We start from the raw sequence: 25672 nt of genomic DNA on the forward strand, positions 1-25672 counted from the left end.
ATTGTAGAGCTGGCACAGGGCTGGGAACTGCAGCATATGGGCCAGAAAGTGTGTCTTGGCTTCTGGTGGGTTTGGAAAGGGAGCTGAGAACTCTTGACTCACAGAGAACCGATCTGCTGCTGATTTGTCAATTAGCCGTGATGGGCTTCTTTCAGGGGTGGCATCTTCCACTCCCTGCAGAGTTTCTGTTGGCATGTTTAAGGAAAGACAAATGCAATTTCTACCCTTGAAAGGCTGATGGCCCCTTGCCATAAAGCATATAACAAACACATCCCAAAACACTGGGTATGAACTCAGTGGGAATCTGAATCTGAGTAGTCGCTCGTGTTTCTTGGCCATTCCCATATGCTGGTAGAAAACTAGAGCTTGATCCCAGTATAAGAACTGAACTGTGACAGTCCCTTTCTTCTTTCTCCGATCATAGTTATTTTGACTATACTGTATAACTTTTCTTATACAAAACCTCTCCACACGCTCTTCCCCCAGGTGCTACACCCTATTTATAACACAGAGTAATCAGTTACATCTTCTATTACTGACTCTTCCACTTTTTTTCAGGCCCCCCCAGGCCAAGTGCGCTGCTGGATTATAGCCAACTCTTCTTCCTTTACAGTAGACAGTGCTGTAGAAAACACGCCCAGATTGGCTATGCACCTACTCCTTACCTCATTCAGTGGGGAAGACACAGGCAGCAGAAAACATTAAGCTTTCTCACATAGCTAGAAAGCACTCTGTCCTACTTTTTGTCCAATGCCCACTTTTAGTGTGAAACAGGGCTGTGGGATACATGCTGTGGACTAYGCTGACCTCCTGTGAAGGCAGTGCACACAGTCCTCCCCTGTAGCCTGCCATGTCTCTGAAGGTGTGATGAACAGACAGTCAACCTTTATCTCRTGGCCTATCTCTTAGGTGCATGTCCTTTCATGGGATCAAAAGTATGTGCAAGCTTTGGTTAAACAGCCYACAATGTTGGTGTGACCATCTGCTCATTCTGTTCTCCTGAGGAGCTCCGTCTGCTCATATCACCAGTGGGACTCTTTGACCTGTAGGGAAATGAATCTTCTCTGGGAGCAAGCTGGATGATGTCTAGGTTGTTCTGATGCCTGCTTCTCTGACATAGACTTTGCATCATAAAAATATCTGAGCTAGCTTTAAACAAGTAAGCTCAAACAGTAGAGCTGGAGGGCCAATCAATAGTGTGGACACAGGGGCTCAATTCAGTTGCCCAAGTGTAGGTGCTTGGTGTTATTTCAGGTGTTCCAAGTGTCTGAAATATCCATGGCAGCACAGATGTGATGCYGAGCCTGTGGCAGACCTATGTCTTTTGGAGTGCCAGCTGGAGGCCAGGCCACTCTAGGACATCTCAAATGGCTGTAGGTACCTAGGTGTAGGGAACTGAATTGAGCCCAGTGGCTTGAACTCATGTGACTGTGGGTCAATTACTAGAATGTAACATCAGTGTTTGACCAGCTGAGGTAGCCTTCCTCGGCTCCCATCAGATGAAGACACCTACAAGTAGGTGTCTGCATGAAAACTAGGTATCTAGGTTTTTCAGACCTAAAGGAGGTCCAGTCAGATAGAGCATGCAGAGTGATTCAGCTTGTCCAGTGAATGGACATAGATGCAAAGAGTCCAGTTGCCAGTGCAGAAAAGGACAAATCTCACATTGTGCCTATGTCATATTGGCCAGCCATACAGGGATGTTCTGAATGCCTTGGGGCTCTCAAATTCCACTAGATGCCTATGGTTAAAGAACTGAATCCTTCCTGAAATTTAGAAGTTAGCTAATGAAATCCCTGAAGCTCGAGTGTTGCTGATGAGAGACTGATTTTAGATGAGGGGGATAATGGAAGTAAAACAAACTGTCTAGTGGCTCAGGAACTGGGCTGTTTTTCTGGAAATCGAGTTTTCACCCCAGCTTTATGTCTGACTGGCTATATCACCTCTCCATATCACCACTTCCCATGCTTTGTCCGTCACTTACATACTGAGTGTAAGATTGCAAGATTGTGACTGACCAAGGTTTTCTGTCATGTTGTCATTGGTCCCTGATCTCAGYTGGCATTTTCATAGTGGACAGACGTGTAGCTGCAGGTCTTGTTGCAAACAGTCTGAGTACAGATGCATGAGAATGACTGAGGCTGATTCCTGATGATGTTGTTTGTTTCTGCTTTCTTCCTCTAATGCTTAAAAATAATTTTATTTTTAGGACAAGATAGGCGCCGAGAACTCCAGATGCTGGCCTTGGATTTCAATGTAATGGAATGTCTTCTCATTTTACAGCCCAGATTCCCATTACACGGCTACAAAATGTACTGTCCCTGAAGTTATCTGGTTAAATGTTTTTTGTTTGTTTTGTCTTCTTTCTTCATGGGAAGAGCATGGCCTTTGTGGAGATTCAGTACACTCAGGAAACTGAAGAAACTGGAATATGAACTATAAATACCTGGGCATTCTCTATTTTCTTTTTGTTCTTTCTGATACAGGATATAAAACAGCAATAGAATATTGTGAAGAGAGAGGGGAGACAAGGGGAGTTACTTATTTCACGACTAAGCCAAGAAAAATGTATTTTCATTTAGCCATATCCTTCTCTCCCYTCCCCTCTTCCTTCCAAAACAACTAGACCCATCTTTTTTTGTTTATTACATCTGTCAAAATAGCTGTTTCAAAATCAATTCAGAAATCTGAGTAATCTGAGAAGGTAAGGGAGAAATGAAACTAAACCAGTTGTATAAATCTCATGGGTGCAAAGTACGCTCTTAGTTGTTGGTGAAAAACAGTCAAGGCAGAATACTCAGCAGTGAACTAACAAATGCACTTATTCACAAGTTTCTCAGTTTTGGAAGATACCATCTTTAATGTATGAGATGTAAAGGAGAAAAAGAACAAAACAAAGAAGAAGTGTAYTCAGTGCTTGCAGATTTGCTAGAATGCATCCCTTCTCTTTCTTCCCCACCCAGATATCTTTTCCATCCAACAGTCTCACCTATGAAGCAAGTAAAATGTCTTTCCCAAAGAAAACTGGAAATTGTTCTAATATACATGTCCTGTAGCTTTTCTCAGTAAAACATGGGATTCTTTGTCTCTTGCTTTCAGCTTTGTTTCTGTGTCTGTGCGAGGAGAGAGTAAAGAAGGGAAGGGGAAATGGGAAATACATACTGTTGGGAAAAAGCTCAGTAGAGGCAAAGGAAAAGTGAGAAGCATGAAAAAGTACACAAATTAAGTTGGCTCATCTTCTGGGGTGAAATCACTAAAAAAAGAAAAAGAAACTATATTTTGGGGGGCGGGAGGGGTGGGAGAGGAGGAGGAGAACACAGAAGCTAGTACAGTTCACATAGGAAATACCAGACAATCTAAGTGAGCAACGCTCCATTTAAGAAAGAGGTATTGTTAGAAAGGACATCTTGGAAACTGAGTGGAGGAAAGCTAATCGGTGGAACATTRTAATACCAGGATACCAATTGCACAGGAATGACAGAATTGGCCATCCCCATGGAGAACAACTGCTGTGAATGARCGAACACAAACAATCAAATTACATCAATATACGAGCTGTAACAAAACGAACCGTTGAATAGCCATAASTGAAAATCCACAGAGAGCTAAATGTATATTAAGATAATGGCAAGGGCAGTAAAATGCTAAAGAAAGTTCAAGAGGGTAGTGGAGTGGGAGGAGTAGAAAGATGCTAATAATGGCACAATTCTGTTTTCTCCAGGCTGGATTTACTGTACATAAAGGGGCAAGTAAGAGTCAAGAAAAATTGYCGCCATGAATGACGTGTTTTGGAGTGTTCATTCTGAAGCATCAATCCTGAACAGAGCAATTGGTTGAACAGGCCACTGATGAGGCCATGAGATTAGCAACTAGGTCTGCTGTAGTACRCCAAAGATAGATGTTAACAGTGGGCCATTTCCTTCTGGGGTCTCCCTCTGTGGGCATCCAATTCCGTTGTCACTTTAAGACTTGTTTTTTCTGTCCCTTTAGTTGAAGTAGAACTCTTAATCTCTCCAGTGGGACATCAGATGCTTTTCTGCTTTCATTCTCAGCTGTTAAACACAATACCACCATCCTGCTTGCCTCTCAGACTCCTGAAAAGGTGCCATCTTAGCACATTATACCTAAATCTGAAAGAATATTTCACCCTATGTTCCCAAAGCCACAATGACCTCATCCACAGTTGCAGGTGAACCTTGCATCTGGACACACGGGTGGCATTCATCCAGGTAAGTGCTGATACACACGGAGCTGATGTCTCCATCTGTCCTTGGCCTGTGCTATGTTCGGTGGTTATCTTATTGGCACAGACAGAATCTGTACATCGAGGATTACACGTTATTACTACTGTTGCTACCGTATTTGTTATCGCTGTTACTAGAATGACAGCCGAAACACACATTTAGCCATGTCAATCCGGTAGCTGGGAGTTATGCGAGGCTCACAGCTATTCAAGAAAATCTTCAAGAGATGATAATGCTGCAAGCAAARAAGTAAGTTCTTTGGTGGAGCAGTAAGAGAAAGACCAACAGGCTAAGCACAACCACTAGCTGAGATGCACCAGCAAATAGAGCTAGACCACAGGCCTGCCAAAGCACAGCCTATGAGGCAGCAGTCCAGTGAAGCAGAAGAGACTAAAATAACAGCTGGTATTTCACCCCAAATGCATTGGCAGGGCTTTTAGTGGAAGGATCTGCGGGTCAATCCAAGGTGCATAAGCAAAGCTGTGTGTGGGAGAAGGCTGGAACAGTGCCTATTGCCTTATGTACTAGATGTATCACAGGACATGCTCTTGCCAAATTTTGTTTTCACAAGCAGAAAATTCACTCACAAGCTAACCGGAATAAATAGGCAATATCTTCCCCTTCCTTTCAACTGCTCCACTCCCCCTCCCCCAAACCCAAATTAAGAAAAATAACCTCCTATCTAGAGAACGTTTCTTAAAAAAAAAAATAGTGTGGCCAGGAGTCATGCCAAGTTTCTAGAAGATCTTTTTATAGCAGTAGCATCTGGCTCTTGGGGAGACTCCGTAGGGAGTTTTGTTGGTGACTTTACATCTGCTGTGGTTAAGCTGCTAATGGACTGACTGTCTGGGCTGCTGCCTGCTCCACTGATTTCTTAGTACCATGCTTTGGTTATTTGARGAGTTTGTGCCTATTGACTTCTTGCCAGAATTACATAGTACATTCCAGCAGCAATTTGCATTGCGACACCCAATTGTGCAGAAGGGGCTTTCAGATGGAGCAAGGATACTGCCTGGCATTTTGTTACCCTCTCCTTAAACTCACCCAAGCCTGGATTAGACCAGGGGTGAAGTATGGATTTTTTTTAGGTTGGTAAGCCAAAGGGAAAGTGAATACTGTAATATTTTTCAGTGATGTCCACAAGGAGATAAATACATCGATAGTTTCATTTGGGGGTCCATTAAAAATGCTTAACCCTCCCAGTGATGTGTTCCATCTCATTTTAAGACTTATTCAATGCTCTCTAAAATCTATTTTAAAAAGTGTCTTTTACTTCTTTTTGAGTGCAAAATGAAAAAGCTCCACCTGCATCTTGTCAAAATGAAACGTTTTCACATTTTTCAACATTTTTCTCTTTGACCCTGATTTTTTTTGTTTTCCAGCTAAACCTGTTTTCAGAATTACACCTGACTTTAAGGATGAATTTCCTCCCTAATACCATTTTCCAGAAAATTTTCAGTTTTGCCCAGATCTGGCCAGAGTAGGCAGGATTCATTTTTCTCAGCTTACCCGTTTGACTTTTCTCTTGTTTGAGATTAATTGCACCCTGGAAACACCTTTTTCCCCTCCACTGAGGAGAGAAGGACCCTGAACAACTGCTTTTAGAGCTCCATTCAATGGCCTAAATAGTAGTGTCTTTGCCATTCAGGATGCTTTAGGATAACCCACCCAGGCTCTAGCTGTTACTTAGAAATATGCATATCTCTTCTGTGTCCTGATTGAGCATTTTGTGGATGAGATTCACCATATTCATCTCAGGAGCTCAACTGATTTGCTCACAGACAAAGACAGTTGCTTCACAGACCTCACCGGTGTACTAATTCATCCTCTCCTCGCACCACCAAGATAAGTAAAATAGATATCTTTTTTTCTGATTCTAGCAACAGTGCTTTTGGAGATGCAATGATAGGAAGATATCTCTATGTTCAAATTTGCAGGTAGAATTAATATCTGATTATGTGGTACTGATCTTAAACATATATATGTGTGTGTATATATATATAGAAGTAACAACACTGTGCAGTATAGATCATATGAATTTTGAATTTTCCAAACACCTTGTGACACAGCCTGGTTATTTTTCCCCAGTTTTATTTCACACRGAAAATTCTTTGGATTCCATAAAACTTCTGATGTAGCCTCTGTCCATCTATCCTTCTTCTCCCATTTATCTGGCAAAGTTGTTGAAATATGTCAAAAGCCTGGCAGAACAGCAAAATGAATGTTTTCATTTATAAAGCCAAAAGTGCCTGTGTTTCTGAACTAGCTGTTCTGTGAATTCCTTTACTTTCCTGTAATAAAAGTGCCATGGGAGAGTTATGATGCACACCAAAGATAAAAGACAGCAGAAATAAAGAGAGAAAAGTATATATGTGTGTAGGTAGGCCTATACTGAACTGAAGCTACTATGTGTCATTTGGGACAGCATTAGTATTTGAAGCAGTGCGTCTTTTTTCACCAGGAAGGCTCAACGGGTGCACAGGAATATGCGCACAAATACATAGGTATGCAGACTCACACAGAGTCTCTCAAGATGTGGTTTGACTTTTCTGGAATGGAGATTCTAGTTTGATGATACTAGGCTTTTGGAAGCCTAGGACCGGATCAAAAAAAAAAAAAACCAAAAAAGTGGTCATGCAACACAAAGTACTTCTCCAGTCTAAACTTACTCTGTGTCTTCCAATCTGCTCAAAACTTCTTAACAAATTTGCTTGGTTTAGGCAGACTTTACATATGGGTTGGGCATCGCTTTTCTCTACTGCTCTAACTTCATGCTGGCTTGCGAGAAATAAAATATCAGCAGTAGCTCTGTCTTCCCGTAGCTTCTATAAAGCAACTGGAAGAGGAGAAATTCAGCCCACACTCTGTATGACGTGCACTGGACAGAGCAACAGTGTCATGATCGTGCACTCAGGGTAGGTCTGGATGAAAACCTGTACATCTGGCTGATGTGATAGCGCAAAGGTTGGGCATTCACGGCTGCAGAGCTGCAGCCCCTGCCAGGTGCGCTCACAGACACAAATGCACAGACACATGCACAGATATATCAAAACAGAGGCACTACTTGAATATCCCTTGGCAGCTGCCACTCCAGAAGACACCTCTTGCTTGTGTGACATGTCTCTTCATGTCYGTCCTGTCCTCCAAACCTTCTAGCYGCATGAGGATGCCCTTGCKCACAGAATGGACCAAATTTCTCTCCTAAAAGGGGCAAATACAGATGGCACTGGAGCACCAGACAAGAGTGAAAAAGAATTCCTTTAGAAGAAGTGAAAAAGATATGCTTTAGAGCCAGAAGCAATGCAGCACTGAAGCCAAAATACAGGTTTAGTCTGGACAGCTAATTTACTGCCTCCAGAGCAGAGTATTCCAAAGCAAACTTCTGCCCAGCTCCAGACCTCAAGTAAATTTTATAAAGATCTCTCCAAGGTCCCAGATRTGTAACATCTACTATATTCCTGCAAGAAATCCTGGAAGTTCCTAAGATGTTCTGCTGACTTTTTGGCCTTGTGGATTGAGTACAATGCTTATTTGATATGATAGGATTGGGTTTGGCGTGCTGTTTGCTGCACAGAGGAGCCTGGATCATGAGTGTGTGTGCGCATGTGTGTGTGTGTGTGTGTGTGTGTGTGCGCCCGTCTGTGTGTGTGTGCATGACCTCAACTTTAAGAGGCAAATTTTAGAGCAGTAATGTAGTTTTAGGATAAAATTGGATCTTGGCATAAACTGAGTAGCCTTGGGACAACCCAAGGGGATTCTAATCTCCCTGTGACTAGTGAGCATTTCTGAAGCTTAAGCAGTAATAATACCATGTTAAAAAAAAAAAAAATCTTCAGGCAAATGTGTCTATATATTTTACTGAAGCAAACATAGTGTTAGACTATGGAGGTCTCCAAAATTTCCTTCAGGATGTCTTCAGATTCCTAATTTTCACTAAATGACTCAGGTCATGATCATATTAGTCAAGTCTTCCTTGCTGAATGTGAAATTTAGTCATTTGATCCCAACCTCCTGATGCCACTTAGGCAGCCTTGTATCTCTYGTGTTTTTCATTCAAACTTAAAACCTCCCCCACTTGTTATGACAACACAACACACACACACCAAATGCAGTTGATTTCAGTGGAAAAACAAGAAGTAGCAGAAATACCATGGCAGTGCGCTGCAGCTAATGGTGTGTCACATACAGAGATCTCTGCCTTGGTAAAGTCCTCTTAGGAGATTTATTTCTCTTCTCTGGTCTGGGAATTCAAGCTTCCCCAAAAGGCCAGGAGGGCCTGTCTCCTACCATCCAAAATACGGAGTCTCATATATTTTGAAAAAAAGAAAGCTGTGAGAGGAGGCTGATGCATGTATGTGGGAGGCAGCTAGCAAAATGCAAAATATTTCATTAATATGCTGCAGTATCATGTGCATGATGGGTAAAGCACAGAATGAACAGAAGCACTATTAGTAACCATTAATTGCTATTAATTTACAAATTACTAATAATTATTATTATTATTTTCAGTGATGGCAGTTGTTGACCAGGACCACACTGTGCTTGATGCTAGACCAAAACAGAACAAAAAGACAKTTCCTTCAGTGTGGCATTTACAGTCTAGTTTCTTTCAAAACTATTGTTTTCATCAAATTGAATGTTTACAATGTTTACCCAGTGATTCATGATACCATCATGCAGAAAAGTAACTGGCAGAAAATACCATTCTAAACAACATTAAGGTGTGCAGGAACTGGATGAAAAATGACTGGAAAAGTTCTCTAAAATAAAACCCAAGTCTCCCTGAATTTCTGAGGCCAAATTGTAATGAAAAGTGGCAGAGTAATTTCACACTTGTTTTGAAGAAGTGTCGGGGGGGGGGAAGAATTCAGGTTGGGAAGAGCTGTCAAACCTCCCCCATTTGCTGGTGTTCTGCTTTCTGAAATTTTTTATTTTCATCTCTCCTCCGCTTTCATGCCATGGCTGACTCCCCTTCTCATGCCCCACTCAGCGAGGAAGTATGGGCCTATCTGTTGCGTGAGGGTTTCATCATGTTGCCACAAAAGGATGGAAACCTTGGACCATATGCCGAGAGTCTCTATTTAAAGGCAATCCAAGACGACGACTATCCCTGCTCCAAGGCTCTGTGCTGCTGTCCCTTAGCGGCCTCAGTCCGCTGCTTCTGAGCACCCTTTAGACAGTGGTGGGACTGGTTTCCACGCTTGCTGCTGGTGAAACGCTGGAGAATTTCACCCTTGGGAAACGAGCATGACCACTGGACTAAAGTGAACTGATTCAAACCATGAGTCAATACTGTTAAGTGTGTTTATGCTTCCTGTTTCTCCCTTTTTATACATTTTTTCAGGAGTGTGAAGAGGTGTGAGTGCGTCTGGTACACCTCTGCCAGTGAAGCTGTGAGGATAGTTACCTAGGCAAACCCACTTAATTTACTGATATAGTCTATGAGCAGTGATGCAACCGCTTGACCAAAGCTCTCTGACTATAATCTTGCTTTAGCTGAGAGATGCAGGGCTTCGGACATGAATGAAAATTAGATTAAGTATCAAGCCAGTGAATTTAAGATGTATCAAGCTCTTTGGCCAGGTGCAACTAGGCAATGATGTGTCCAGCATCTTGTCTAACTGCTTTTAGCTCCCTTTACTAATGTAAATGATGGGTTGCGGACTGGTTGTTCTCTGACACCACGTCTGACACAAGGATGGTTTTACCAGCTGAGAGGGTGCTGACCCCATGGCTTTTTTTGGGAGGGGAGTAAGCGGCCTCACAGGTCTAGAGTTTGAACCAGTGCTGAAAGTCATGGGACGCCTGAGATGGTGGTGAAGTTCTCTTCCTGCTTAGGAGACAGACTGCTTCTGCAAAAAGGCTCTCTGTCCACACCTAATGATCTAGTGCTTGTGATAAATGGGTTTGGGAGCATCTGCTATAGGGCACTGACACACATGCCTATGAGCCAACTCCCCATTGCTGCTATCTAGAGAAGGGGGGGTGTTCATTAAAGTGATGCTTCCCAAGGTCACAGGTGGAGCCTGTTTCTGACCCAGGGTAAGGATTTAAATTCTGACTGCTAAACTACAGTCCAGACCCCATCTTTATGTACACCAGCACTGCAAAACAAATGCAATCAGATAAGCATTAATAAATAATACAGAAGTAATGTAGAAATGCCAAACTCTGCTCTCCTGCCCAGTTAGCCTCAAAAGCAAAGATCTGAAATGTAAAGCCCCAGAARAGGACTGAAAATCTGTGCTGCAGGGGACTGGTTTGCATTTCTAGCAGAAATTGAAAACACAGTCTTAGCAAGGTTCAAGGTAAGATTTGGTTTGGAGCATACAGATTTGTGGGTGGAAAAGGCTGTGACTCAGGCTGTGTTGGGAATTTTGTGCTGCTCCTGCACAGGGCTTAAAATACAGCAGCCATCTAGAAAGCTAAATAAGTTTCTCTTGGGATGAAAACAGAGCCACAATTTGTGGGAATGCACCAGAGTAATTTGAGTCACATGGGTTTTGTATAGAGCAGCTTTGACTAAGATCACCCCAGAGAACTAATGACCTACTCATCCTCATGAAAACCACGGGGAAAAGGCACTGGATAAAGAAGGGAATCAAAATGAGTGGATGCTTTGCTTCCAGGAATAAAATCATACGGAATCAGAGATGGCATTTCTGTAGATGGGAGTGATTGTACCAGGTACCCCATCGCTGGGTGATGGACCTTTCCCATACTAATTTATGGAAGACTCCAATAACTCTGGAGGCTTCATGGGGAGGTGGGTTTATATGGGAAGACTGAGAGTCTCTTCTTSCCCCTTCTCTTTTCCTCTTTTGCTGACTAAAGCAAGAACCGATTTCCCGGGTGGGAGAAGAGTGAACCTCAAGTCAGATATAGATACTGCATGAAATAACAAAACCTCAGAAAGACAGGAAGTGTCTACAGACAGGGCAACATAGCCAAAGACAACAGCTCCTGAAGGCAACCAAAAAATGCTCCCCACCCCCTTCCCATTGCCGCCATTAAATATAYGTTGGCTCCATTTTGGCTGGGTTTGTTTCCAAGAGGGCAAGATGTGCAGCCTGTCCYCTGCTTGCCTGAACTTGCATAAACAAAAAACAGCCCCTTCTTCTTCCCCTCTACCCTCTCCAGAGTATGACCTCTCTCATAAATCCCTTTTGGGGAAAACAAACCAAAAAAGGAAAAAAAATAAAATAAAAAAGGGATGTGGGGAAGTGTGACCAGACAGACAAGCGCAAAGTTTCCCCAAGGACAGACAAATGTTTCAGACTTGCAGGGAATTCTTGCAATCTCAGTCCCTGGACTTCTTTTACCCAGAAAATATTCCCCAGATGCAAAAAGCTCTGAAATCTCCCACTGTGCAGGATTCCAGCGGCACACTCACACGCATACACGTTCATGCATCTCTCATGGCCTAGACTTTGCTCCTGGCCTGCCAAATGCTTGTATAGACTTACCAGTCTCATCCACAGTGGCTGATACACACGTTGCAGGCTCCTGTCTCACCTTGYCCACACCCGGACTTTTATTTCAGGTTTTTCAGCAGCATAGCCTGGTGGCCCTCTCTCCTTCTACATCATTTCCAAGCAGCAAGTGCAGCTGGCCTGGCTCCCAGAGCCCAAGGGCTTCAAAGAAACGACCGCTTTGTGCCATATTTGACCTCAGGGTCGATGCTGGTGGGCACCATGTTCACAGAGTCCTTCTTGCAGGCTGATTTCCAGGGTGGGACTTCACACTGGGGCATCCTTTCCACCAGGCTGTGACACACATCAAGGGAGAAGGTACCTGAGGTGTCTACAGGGGACAGAGAGCCTTGTGACCTGGGCATGACACTGAGTCTCTCTGTGCCTTGGTTCTCCAGTGGAGGAAGGAAATCAGCAGCTTTTACCTCAGTTAAATGAAAGTTTGTTCAAGGCAGGACCATTTCTTCTCATGTTTGGAGCCTCATCCAAATGCAGGGACAAAAGTAAAAATTCCTGTTGCTGATCTGACAACGCTTTAACTCAGGACAGAGACACTGTTTCTTTTCTGCTTTTTTCTACCTGGACTTCTGGCATTGCTAATATCTGGGCTCCCTCCGATTTTTTTCTCATGGTACATTTTCTTTTCTAAGGCTCTTGGTCATAGTTTCTAGGGACCCTGGATTTGACATAGGAGCTTGTGCAAGGGGGATATTTTATGGCTTATTCTGCATGTGGACATAGGGAGTAGGTATATCATAGACCTTCCTCAGTTAAGCATGCATTGAGTGATTTTCTGGGACCRTGATCTGGAATCAGTTTCCATAAGAGTCACTTCCTGCATATGACTCTGAAGGCTTGATCTCACTACYATGAATAAGAATCTAAATATAAGCTATTATTGACTTAACTGCAAGTATGACTTGGTGCTATTGAAACTGGTGATTTCTTGCTGGCTTTATTGAGGGACCTATATTGACAGATGTCTGAGGAAAATTGGCACAACCATGCGCTGCTGAAAACTGGTTTATATCCCTGTTTTCCCATGTTATTTCCAGGACTATGTGTTTCTCCCCCACCTCCCATCTCCCACAGTTCCCTCAGGWTGTGGGTTGATTTAGGGGTTTGTTCATTTTTCATTCATTCTTGGTTATCTAACTTTGTACAATGAAAGATGTGGACAGCGATTGCAATCAGCATCTTGCAGAAAATTGGCTGAACAAAAGAGATGTAATGAGGAATTGCTGAGGTACTGCTCTGCCTGCCACATATACAAGAATGAATGTCCCCTTACATGCAGGTGGGGATTTCTGAAAAATAACATCTTTTAATGCTTTGCAGATTTCATTTGTCGTGCCTGCTCTGAGATAATAAAGCACAGAAAAAATGTCCTTGGACAGACTTTTGTAGGACAGCAGTACATAATACCAACCATGCAKCATTTGCTGTGGGATATGCGTGACTAAGTGTCAACATTTCCACCTGAGCTAGATACCCTGAGTTCCTCTTATTGTCATTGGAGACCTGGTTAATACAGTTAATAAACTATAGTGTGATTCTTCTCATCTTAAAGTATATGTTGAAGGTAGTTCAGATGAATGATTCCCTAAAATGCCTATTCYTTTCGGCTGACTATAAAAAGAGAAGAGGGAGACTAGCTCAGCTGTGCATGTTGACATTGCAGACATCTAGGGGTCCATTCACCATCTGCTGCTCATTATGAGCTTAATGTGGGCATGTATTTCCCCAATAATCCAGTTGTGTTTGGCAGCTGGTGTAGATCTCTGTTGCAGCAAAGCCACAAGTAGCAGCCAGAAGTCACTTAGAGCTAGCCGTGCTGACCTCTTAGATTGCTTTCCTCCTAATTTTTGGTGACTYGGCCCACTGGGTCACATCCCTGACAGGACTCATGGTGATGGGCTGCAGCAGGGGGAATATGCATCCCAGAGTTTTCCTCCGAGCACCCTGYCCTGCTTGATGGGATTCCTGCCTGCTGCTGCTGCATGGCATCATCACAACTTCCCTCTGTTTTGTGATCCCCACGTGCCAGACAGAGGCACGCAGGTGAGGCCCATCAGTTGGGYCTAGCTTCTTTGCTGTAAAAATTACCAGTTTGCTGAGTCTCCTCTAACTGCTAAGAGATTTCCACAGCCTTTGGCCACCTGGTGCTCACCTACTTGTCCTCTGAAAAACCTCTGCATCTGAACTTGCCAGTATTTTCACAGTCTTGTTTGGCTTGTCTCCAGAAATAACTTTCCTATTTTACTTTGTTGGKTTTTTTTTAAACACTGGAACCTAAAATTGTTTTACACACACACACATCCATCCACGCTAATATGTATTTTCAGTACAATCTACAAAAAGGAAAATTTGTCAATAGGAGGAAAGCCATTCAGAGATGAGAGAGACTGGGAGATATGTAAATTCTCCAGTATTTAACTCTGAATGAAAAAAMCAGCCATTTCATAATAGAGAATCCAAATGTGCTGTGCCCTGCTTTGGTGGAGTTTGCTTTCTTCCATTGAGCTTTTCTGCTTTTTATAGGAGGGGCTGAGTGTGAAAGCATGTAARGGAAAGAGATTGCTGGGCATGAATTTGAAAGCATATTTGGGGTCGYATTTGAAGCTTGTATAAAGCTGGCATATGAGTGTATTTATGTGCAAATTCCCAGACTTTTCAGTTTGCCGTAGGATGGCATTATCTGCAGACATTTTCATAACTTCTAAGGCAGGCTAGAACATTCATTGCAGCAATGCACTGCCTTTTTCTTGTTCCTAAGTATTCACAGGTGATTGAGTTCTATGGGTGAGGGTTATCATCGGTAATTTTAGACGACTAAAMGTGATCCGTCTAAATCTGGTTCCTCTTACCTAAGAGATATGCAGACATGGTTCAGATAAATCACTGCAGAGGAGGTTGGAGGGTAGCGACCTGCAGCAAAGGAAGATTAARCGAAAGGAGGCTTCATGAWTAGATGTCTCTATTTTAGGCATCTAAAGTCAGGTCAGATGAATCTCACTGAYAAACTGGASCAAGTCCGGCAGAGGSCCACCAAGATCTCTGGGGACTGGAGCACTTGTCCTCTGCGGAGAGGCTGAGGAAGCTGGCATTATTCAGCCTGGAGAAGAGAAGGCTTTGTGGGCACCTAGCAGTAGCCTGCCAGTCCTTATGAGGAGGTTRTTAAGAGGATGGATCCAGGCTCTGCACAGCGGTGCAAGATGGGAGGGTGATGGGAGCCTTCCCTCCCTTGATCTTCCTTCGCTGCTGATCCCTACCCTTTGAATGGATGGGACACTCGAGCCTATCTTTAGGTAGCTCCTTCTAAAAGAGGTCACTGCTGCCTYCTTAACCTCTGCCATCACCTCTGGTTTAAGGTCTGTTGTACTGACATCTGCAGAGGGGTGTATTTGTGGAGAAAAGGTGTGCTGTGGATTTCACAGCTGCAGGAGTTGCACAGTGGGGAGGATGAGGGAAAATGCCTAAGGATTTCTTGTGGTTTGTTAATTTGGTTTTTTACAAAATATTTTCCCTTATTTTGACATCATGGTTGGAGGACCAGGAAAAAAAAAAAAGTCCTCAGGGTTATATATTTACCCTCAAACCACTAAATTCAGGCATGAAAGTATATTAGGCCATTTCAATGCACACAGGAAAGCYATTGTCGAGCAAAATTATTCCTTGGTTTTACTACTGTAATATAGGGGCATGTGTTAGAGTTTAGAGACTCCCTAAAGAGCAACTGTGGGCCTGTAGCAATTTAATTGAGAATGTAGCTATGGCTAGCTGATTATATTTCTAAATCTGTCTTTAGCTCTCTTCCTCTTTATCTTTGATCTTTGAGGTCTGATCCAAAGGCCACCCCAGTCAGCAGGGGCACAAAGGTTACACCAAAACATGTACTTAGTTTTATACCCCATCTTTGCAGTGGGTGGGAACAAAACTAAAATAACAACAGAACTTTCCATTCCCCAGGGAGAGAAACTGGTGGAGATTTTCCTAAGCACGTGCATGTCAGTTGGGAGATTACTTATGTAGCAGTGATGCCAAGAAGGTAAGGGATCTAATTTAGGGCCAGCACTAAGAGGCTAGGTACTGCAACCTTCCCCTGTAGTCAATGGAGAGAGGCAGAGTGATTTAGAGGAAAGACCTAACTGTTCTGAGTTGCCATCTCAAGGCAATTTTTCTCTATTATTTATAGAGGGACCTCAGAAAGAGTAGCTTCCTAATGCAGATATCTGGGTTAGCGACAGATCTAGACATCCACTTTTAGGTGCCTGCCTGTGACCTGGTGTCCTCGCTCCCATCACAGTCAAGAGGGAGCTGAGGCTCAGTTCACTTTCCTCAATATAGGTGTGTGGTGCCATTTGAGATTCCCTGGGCCAAGCATCCTGCCTCCTACAGGACCAACGAAAAGGGCCAAGGGAAAATTTCTGATAACTCAGATGGTTGCCTGAAATGGCACTAAGAGCCTACCTTTTGGCACCTGATTTTAGCCCTAGATCTGCGCAGACCATAATGGGAACCAGAACACCCAGTTCATATCAACACACTCCATATAGATACTTGAATTAAGATATCTCAATCTGCAAGGTAAATACCACCCCTAGAGCGGCAGTGACCCCAGTGTCACTACTAGCCCCTGGACCTGTCAAGTTCCTAATCCCTACCACAAATATCAGCCGTTACCCTAAAAGCGCAGTGGAAGAGAATCTGTTTGGATGTCTACTGGTGTTTAAAGCCAYGATTTACATGGGAAGCAAATGGAGCAGGATGACCTTAAGCCTCCCTGATGGTTTCACTGAAAGCCAGTGGGTTACCAGGCGTGTCGTCAGCATAAGAATGARCATCTGAAGTGACCCTCAAACTAGCACCTTGCTGTGGGGTGGAGCTGAGGAGATACTGGTCTGAGTTCCAAAGCATTGTAGTTATGTTATCTAAGGATTATTCCCACACTAACAGGCCCTGAGTCTCATAAAAACAGATAGTGCTTCTAGCTAGGATTTTGCCTCCTCTCCTGAGTGCCCCATCCAGTAGTTTGCAGTGTTTATTAGGCTCTGTGGACTCAGTCCCTGTTGACTATGAGGATAACACATATTTACTGTCTCCAACGGAGACATCTGCATTTATCCAAATGAAACAACAGTCCCTGCGTCTGAGCCCACGGCAAGGCAAAAGCCCTTCTGGGTATCAGGTAGGATGTCCTGTGCCTTAGYTGAGAAACCAACACTCTTGTCTTTGGGCAAGTTTGAGATGGATGGGAGAAGAGAAGGAATGGCGTATTTATAGCTTGACAACTGATGTCTTTGTAGAGCTTAGGCATTAGGCTGCTCAGTTTGTAACTTTACTGTCAGTCTACAGTTGGCATATGCACATTTTAGGCACAGTTTGCTGGGTTCTTTATTGCACTATGTCTCTTTGGTTCTCACATCTATTAAAACCACAGATGTTGAATAGGAAAAAGGTCACTATAGCATCTTGTTGCTAGTAGGTACTGCTTGGCTGGGTGGTTACTGCTTTAACTAACCCTTATGCAAGCAATTTACTAAACTTGTGCAATACCTGAGTCTCATCAATGCAGACAAATCAGTTCAGCTTTTAATGATTGACTCCCTGCTACGGCTTTTAATAAGAAAGAGGTCAGGAAAGGGAGGCAAGGCAGCAAATAAACCATTTAGAACAGCTTTCTTTATAAAGAACTTGGGAAAATATAGGTCAGCATGCCAAAATCAGCAACAGAGGAAAGTTTTATACAGTGGTTCCTATTAAAACCTCTACAAATGCCTTTGCAATTACCCTGGCCACACTGTTTCCCAGATATTCCTGAGGCTAAACATATATATTTGATACTAATTACAGGGAATATCATGAAGAAGGTTAATTGCTAACCCTAAAATTGCAAGGAACCACATGAACTTGTCCATAAAGAAGATAAACAGCATTTATGTAGGACATATTAGTCAAATCGTGAGCAATAATCCCTCTTCAGGCCGCTCACTATGATACTCAGGGTAAATTTATGCACCCATGATAGTCTTGGATTTTGAATGGGGATTCATGATTTATCTGAAGAGTCTTGTGCCCGACTGTGATCCCTGTATAGTCAACAGAGGAAAATCATGGTTAGGTATAAGTAAGGTTCTTACAAAATTGGATTGAATATGACCATTTTTCTGAATATGAATAAGGATTTATTGTCAGTGACCTCAACACAACTTTTTGTGCTTGAGCTGTAGAACTGAGCTTCAAACCTTGGCCAAACCACAAGTGAGAGTCTTAAATGTTATACATTTGACACCTGACTTTACTGGAAAATTCATTGCTGATGCTGGATGTGGCACATTCTTTTCCTGGGCCTTTCCTCTCCAGAGAAGAAACAAAGACCATAAAAACACAGTGTTTGTGTGTGCAAAACACAGGCCATAGAAATTGCTTCATCTACTGAGGAGTGACTCATTTATTTAGTCCTGGAAGCCTAATTATGTTTTACATGACTAAAATTATCCCACTAGGCCCCCAGCAGCAAAGCCAGAGGATCATGGGTTTCCCATAAGTCTTGTGTTGCATCTATCAGCCCTGTGCAGGTGTCTCAAATGATGCTGATGTTTGGATACCCAAATTGTTCTGCTGATGTCTGTCACTAAATAAACATGTGTGCAACATGCAGTTGGTCTTGAACTTAGTGAGTGCCTCCTGAGAAAGTTATCGGAAATAAGCACATCTGTTGTTATCTTAAACAGAAGAAGACTCAAATGGGAAAAGCGTAAGGGCAGGAATATACTGGTTTTCTGAGATACAAAAAACAGGTGGTTATAAAAGTTTCAGGAATCAACTGTTCTCTGAGCCTAGGGTGTGAAGGAAATAAGTTGTTGGCTTTCTTACAGTAAAATAAAACTGCAGTCTTGAAGACTAAAAGTTAGGTAAGCAGTGGTGCAGGCCACTTAAAGATATTATGGATTTCCTTCTGGGGAACMTACTAGGAATTATTTAGGGAAAAATCAGGGAAAGTCTGAAATTCCTGAGTCAATGAGTGAATTAGGGGAGTGCATTAGATGAGGTTCCTTCTACACATACATTGCTGGCATTTGCTTAGTTGTTTACGGACGGAATACCCTGGAGACGTTCAAATTATATTTGCCTACCAGAGTAGACCTTATTTTGTTGCTGTTCCATCAAGACTCCAGCTCTGTATATTTTCCTGTAATCCCAAAGGCTGATCCCCACATTCTGATAGGTTGGAAGTCTTTTTGGTTAACGGGCTGTATATGAATAACTGGCTATGAAGGTTTTAAGCTGCAGCTCAGAAATTTGTGACATTGGGCAGCAATTTCTGGGTGTAGAAGGGCATGTGTGTCTTCCAGGCCCTGTGCTATGTTCATCAGTGGATGTCTTGGATAACCAAAGGCATCACAGATGGCAATAATTGCCTATATTTAAGCAAATAAACCATGTCCCTACTAGCTGCTCAGAAGAATTGTCCTCTAAATTTCACTGAATATATCAACTGTTTTTCTACCAACTACAGTGAGAGCTTACACATYCATTTCACATATAAGAACTTGCAGGTTTTCACGTAAAATCTCAGGTTTGAATCTACAAGCTGAAACTGCCCTGGGTTCTGCATAACTCAGTGGATGTTTCGGTGTATGTGGCTACCATCTCTCAGCTGCTCTGCAGTATCCCACAGGAGACATGCTTTTAAGCTGTATCTTCCTGACTGTGGGGTAGATTGCCTTCACTTAAGCAATTTTATGGTATTAATATAAACACTAATATAATGCTTCAGGTGACATGTTGTTTCAGAGCTGGGACAGGTTAAGAGCGTGCATGTCTATTACCATGATCAGTGACAAGGCGTAACTTGCTGAAGTATAACTTGTTTAATAACTTGATTGCTTGTAGTCATATGAATGTGCTCAGGAACTTTGCCAGTGATGATGTTCTGCTCATTGCTAGGAGAATGAGAGGATGCTCTCTCACCAGAGGAGAGAGTGGTCCTTTTCGGATGAAATACAATGCGAACCTCCTCACTGCTTCTGGCCTTTGAAAAATCTCCTGCCATTTTTACAGGAGCAACCATGTAAACTCCAGTAGTCTGGTTCTCTTCCCACTTGGTGATTAGTATGTTCTTTTCATCTAGGTAATTGAATTTAATTAGAATTTTCTTTCTTCTTTTTTTTTAAAAAATGATTATGCATTGCAGTGGGACATTCTTCTAAAGCATTTGCCACCTTAGACTCCAGACAGGGGATCAGGTTCTGCATAGATCAGTTTTTCTCCATGGACAGTATGGAGGTCTAGGGTAAATAACTGACTTAGACATTTAGCATAGCAGGTACCTAAAAGCAGCAGAACACTACCTTTACTGTACACACACATGGCTGAAGATCTCCCTTTAAAAYAGAGGAATAAGGACAGCTTTGATGGGCCATAAAGTCTTTGTGCTTAAAATACTCTTTACCAACATCTTGCCTTTCCCTTGGCTCAGATCGAAGCCACTATAGTTTGGAGAAAACAGAAGTTTTTTAGGTATTCACTCAGCCAGGAGAGTTTCAGTAAAGGAGTGATATAACAACACCTGAATTAACRTAAGAGATGCCAGGGTGCAAGGACATACCTCCAAGCACAAACTTTTCTCTTACTGGAAGTCCTGCCCAAGGAGTGCAAATATTGGTGGCAGGCCATCTTAAAATTGTACTGAGAAAAAGGGGTTTTCCAAAACCCTGTCTCTGTATTCACCACCCAAGCCCCATGTTTTCAAAAAAGGGAACTGAGCAGTTGGATCCTGTTTGTTCCAGCTTAGTCAAAACCTGCTGCAGTCAATAACTTGATCAGAAGCATGACCTGGTTCCCCCCACTGCAAGCTTAAAGCCTGAGCTACAACCTCAGCCCCAATTCAGCACAATGCTTTTAAGCACGTGCTGAAGCTTTGCAGGTCCTATGTCCCTCTCACAGCTGGGTGAGTTTTATGTTCTCTTTCAGAATTTTGTTTTCCACATTTTGCCTCTTCATTTTTCTAGTGGAAAATAACTGTGAAGGCACCTTTCGAGCAAGCAACAACAATTAAAAAAAACCAACTGTTTCCAAGGGTGTAAACTGACAGCCTTGAGTTTGCAGCTAGAGGAGAAAATTACAGGGGGATCCAGTAACAGCCAACCTCAGAGTTGTTTCATCTGTAACAGGGGCCATTAAAAGCAATGTTTAAAAACAAAGGACATCATCCAGTTACTAAAGTTAATGGAGCAGAACGTTCATTTCAGTTCAGAGTTTTTCCTCATGTGTGATCYGGGAATGCTTGTTTGTAAGAGTCTYGTGTTTTAATGCAGAACAGGTGCTGGATGGAGAAATTCAAGAACAAATTGACCAGACAGACAGCTTGTCAAGAACCAAAAAAAGACTATCAAAGCAGCAGGCAGAAGAGAGCAGGTTGCAAACTGCATATCATCTCAGGGAAGATTAATGGTATTGTTCATGTGTGATTGAGAAATGGTGTATTTATGATTTCCTGAGCAGAGACTGAGGTTCTTAACCTACTGGTTTTAGACCGTTTTTGGACATGACTATCAGTCGCCGGAGCTAATGTGTTTTTTCTCCTTACAAACAACTTAAAAAATTAAAATGCTCTTCTTTCAAAGGGAGCATTTCAGCATTTTTGTATTCACATCTGTCTTTGTTTCTTCTTTTGAACTCAAGAAGCAAAAATGTAGTCTTTCTTCCCCATTTGTTTTTSCTTTCTCCTTTCTTTGCATCCCCTGAGTGCTTCCAGTGACAGCAAAAGAAACAGAAGTGGCAGCAAAACCAGGAAGAAGGGAAACTGAGAAATATGCAGACATAAAAATATATTTTTTCAAAGCATATGAAAAAGTTTCAAAAAGTAACACTGACTATTGTGTCACTGTAAGTGATGTAATTTTGTACAATCTGGAAAAGGTCAAGGCTGGGATACACATTCTGACATACGTTTCCAAGCCTAAGTATCCCACAAAAATCAATGTTTTGAGAGAAGCACTACAGAATTTTTGGTTAGTTCTGCATGTATTTCAGATAGCAAACCCATGGATAACCTACTGCTAAGCATATGGTGCAGGTCCTGATGTGCTTCCTGTATTTGATTCTGTTATAATTTTAAGGAAGAAACTATAATTTCAGCATAAATACCTACATTTATACCCCCAAATCTGTCTCTCCCTGGTTCAGCCTTTCTTGTGCCAGCTACAGTGATGACTGTCCTCATAGGGTGTTCACTGGGACTTCTCTTTTAGCTCAAAAAGCCTTTTCCCTCTCCTACTCCTTTCTTGCCCAGACACAGCCTTCCCTACCTCCCCTCTGTACAATCACTGGTGATTGTCACCTCTGCTCATTTTTCACTAATTTGAGGGACTCAGTCCCTCAAAATGAGGGACTCATTTTTCTCCTGAGCTGAGCCTRTAATGCCTTGTCAATGCGCCCTTTTGCTGTCTGTGTAGCCCAAGGTCCTCATGCTGGCATCTCACTAGATTTAGTGGGCTCACTGCCTTTCCCCAGTCTTAAAAAGCCTGAAGGTTCACTGAGTTAATCGTGTTGCCTGGCTTCTCTGCAGGCCAGTTGTTTTATCTTCTCTGTCTGAAAGCTGAAATAGTAGCAAAGACCTTCTTTAGGGAGTTTGTAGGAAAGGAAATCCAGTGAAGATGGTCATGTTCTCAACTATGGCACTAATTGAAGCCTTGTTAGTCCTAGAGAAAAAAAAATCACATGTAGCTACAGCTACAGATTCTTGATAAGCCTTTGGCCATGTCCCGTCTCACCTTTCTGTGCCAGTCAGCAGCAAGATCCTGTTCTCAGTGACTCGAATTGTTGAGCTCTCAGATATGATGAACCTAGATGTTTTATGGTTATTGCATCCTCTTTAAAACCCATGGAAAGTAAAGGGTGGGATGCTACTGTACCGTGGGGTTTGGTTATTCTGTGAGCTAGACTATTAATGCCAGGGTACACCTTATCAGGAGGCAAAACCTGTTAACTGAATAGTCTTGACCTATTTAGTACTGAACACTTCTCACATCCAGAGAAGTGCCCAGAGATCTGGGCACCACGACCCACTAGGCTCCTTACTGTCCCATGCTGCTATGTGAACATCCCCACTGATTTTGATTAACAAAAGCAATCAGGATTTTGCTTTTCACAAAAGGTTGGTGATGGATATAAGTCAGTAGAGCTCTACTGAGAGCAAAAGGTTTTTACCAGTTTCTACCCTGTTAGACAATTTTGCCTTAGTATTAAATCAAACAGCAATGCATACACTGTATTTTTGCCCCCCCCCGTCAGCTTTTGGGTTAATCATTTGTTTGTTTGTTTTATGGAAGTCATCAGATTGAGACAACCTGACTTCATTAACCTGACTTTTTTTATCCTCCTTAACCATTTTTCCCCCCATGATCTTAGCTCCCTGTCTCACCCCTTGGCCTTATGACACCAATGTGGTAAAACAATCTCAGTGTTTCACTTGGGAGTCTTTGCCAATGGGTAGAACTGATTGTATTTTATGCTGTGGTCTGTTCCTTTTGCCAGGGATTAAGCTGTTCTCCATGTCCAGTGGGGACAGAACAAAAGGTCCTGGACTGAAATTGCAACTAGGGAGATTTAGCTTAGATATCATGATAAATTTCCTAATAGGAAGGATAGTGAAGTACTAAAAGTGATTGCTTGTGGATGGAACAGAATCTACAGCCTTGGAGGCATTTAAGAAAAACCTAGATATACATTTATAAATGTCCAGATAGTCCACTTTTCCAGGAAAAAGCAGCACACCATCATTTTAGATTTTAAATCTTGAGATAAAGAATTCTGAGTTCCAGTATAATAAAGAGACCATCACACAGCAATTTTTATGCCAAATTATAGGKTTTTTTTTTTAAGCAAACACTATTTTTTTGGAAAGATATAAGATTAGTCTGAATATTCCATTAATACACACTTGACCGTGAACTTGTTGTATTAAAACTGGCAATTTTTTTCAAGAAAAAATTGTCTGGCTTCCACTTCCAGCTTGAAGATCAGCTCAGTTCTTCTTCCAAAACTTGTCCACTTCAAGAGTTCCCTCTTGAGGATTGCTCAACCCTCATACTGGATCTCTGGTCCTCCAGACTGCCACTTTCCAATTATTCTGGTGATCTAACTACGTAAACTCACCACTGAACCATCTGAATCCATTTCACCCTTCTCACTGATTGTGAATTTCTACCCAATGGCAGAATATATCTCTGGTAAGTAGAAGAGGTAGTTTGTATTTGAATTCTAATCTTAAACATATCTGGAAAAACAGATTTGGGGTTAGACTTTACTTGGTTCTTCATTGTATGGGTGTAGCCTAAAGGCGAGACATTTAAGTCTGAGCTCATCTCCAAGAGTTCCCGTATAGTTGATGGTGAAAAGTAGCCATCTCAAGAGGATGACTTATCTCAGTTGCCTCTCTTGAGATGTCTCACTCTCTGGAAGTTCCAGTTTCCTTCTAGAGATCTTAAAAGGAAACTTGTGAGACCAGCTCAAATATTTGGGTGCTTGCTGTTGAATTTTATTGCTTAACATCGTCTCTTCCTTGGTTTTTGAAATACCCATAACAGCAATTGCAAGTTACTTTAAATGATTTTTTGGTGAACTCGTGTTGTAGATAATTCATATCTTTTAATTCATTGGTCTCAGCAACAAGTTTAAGCAAGGGATAAAGTGGAGCACGTCCTGGGACCCGAGTGGCATTTCCAAAGTATCACTATAGATATTTTGCTTCCTTACCTGGAAAGGCCATCATGGAAGAAGAAAGCTCTTTTAGAGACTGAAGCTGGTACTAGAGCTACTAAAGAGTATCTAGAGCTTGAACTTGGCTACATAACCAAGGCTGGCAGGCCCTATAAGCACCTTCATGTAAAATACAGCTCCTCAAAACTCATGCTTAGATGATTCCTAAATCCTGGAAGTACTTAAATCCTTTAGTCATCTAAGGTTCTTCCAGAGATGTCCCTGAAGTCTTTGAGCTGGGGAAGCGCACAGACATATCAGTTGTGCACTTACTGAACTGCTTTGAACCCTTTTTCATGCTTACCCTGATCTAGTACTTTCAAACTAGACTTTCTCATTGTTATTCTGACTATAGGCACTGAGTCAGCAGGTATCAGACGACAGCTAACAAATCAGGCCTTGTGTAAATCATATAGGCTTGTTCATATTTTATCTGAATGCAGTCATATTGCATTAGGTGCCTAAATTCACAAGATGGTTTCTGGCTATCTGGTTTGGAAGGAAGCTTTTTCCAAAGGCCTAAAATTTGGTGTTTCAATCCTTTCAAGGACTTGAATCAGCACTGCCCCTCAATGCTTCTGATTATCTACCTTAACCAGAAGCTCAGCGAGTGAGCTCCACTCATCCTCATTCAGAGCACCTCGCTCTCCATGTAAGAGAAAGCTGATGTTCACACCCAATGACATATGCAGGTTCAGTAAACTTCAGCAGCTTTGAGATTATTAGGAACAACAGGGAATGCTGGATTTCCTTGTTTTGCATGGTTTGGGCCTTTGTGCCTTCTTTGTTGATCTTTCTGTATCTAAATCACAGGTGCTTCAATGTGGCTATTCCCCAGCCTCAGCCAAAAGCTCATTAAAATGAACAAGGTAATCTTTGCTTAAAAATGAGCATGTGCTCTGGTGCTCTGAGGATTGGGACCCTGCAACATGCAATGTAACTCTGGTACATAAACAGGCAGTTACATAATGGGCAAGAAATCATTGTATTATTCCTACCATAATAAGAATCTCAGTTTATAATACCAAAGCTTTTCAAATGGTTTCAGACATAACAGAAACTCCTGGAGGAATAAATCCTTTAAATGGATCTGTAGTGTGACTGAAGATTTAAGAGTGTTACCCATCAGACAGCACAAATAACACGGAAAAGTCATAAATTCTACAAGTCATTTTTTGCTCAGGTCTTTTG

At 42.2% G+C, this 25672-nt stretch overlaps 1 protein-coding gene across 1 annotated transcript in view; it reads left to right on the forward strand.

The window, feature by feature from the left end:
- The window catches only part of MYL3 (myosin light chain 3), a 37647-nt gene extending 34985 nt beyond the window's left edge, over window positions 1-2662 (forward strand). The window contains exon 7 of the mRNA XM_026089783.1: window positions 2210-2662. The gene's annotated coding sequence lies outside the window, so the exon portion shown is untranslated. The remainder of the gene's footprint in view (window positions 1-2209) is intronic.
- Window positions 2663-25672: the final 23010 nt, after the last annotated feature.

Source organism: Apteryx rowi, unplaced genomic scaffold (assembly GCF_003343035.1).
Source record: "Apteryx rowi isolate R43461 unplaced genomic scaffold, aptRow1 scaffold_83, whole genome shotgun sequence".
Classification (NCBI taxonomy): domain Eukaryota; kingdom Metazoa; phylum Chordata; class Aves; order Apterygiformes; family Apterygidae; genus Apteryx; species Apteryx rowi.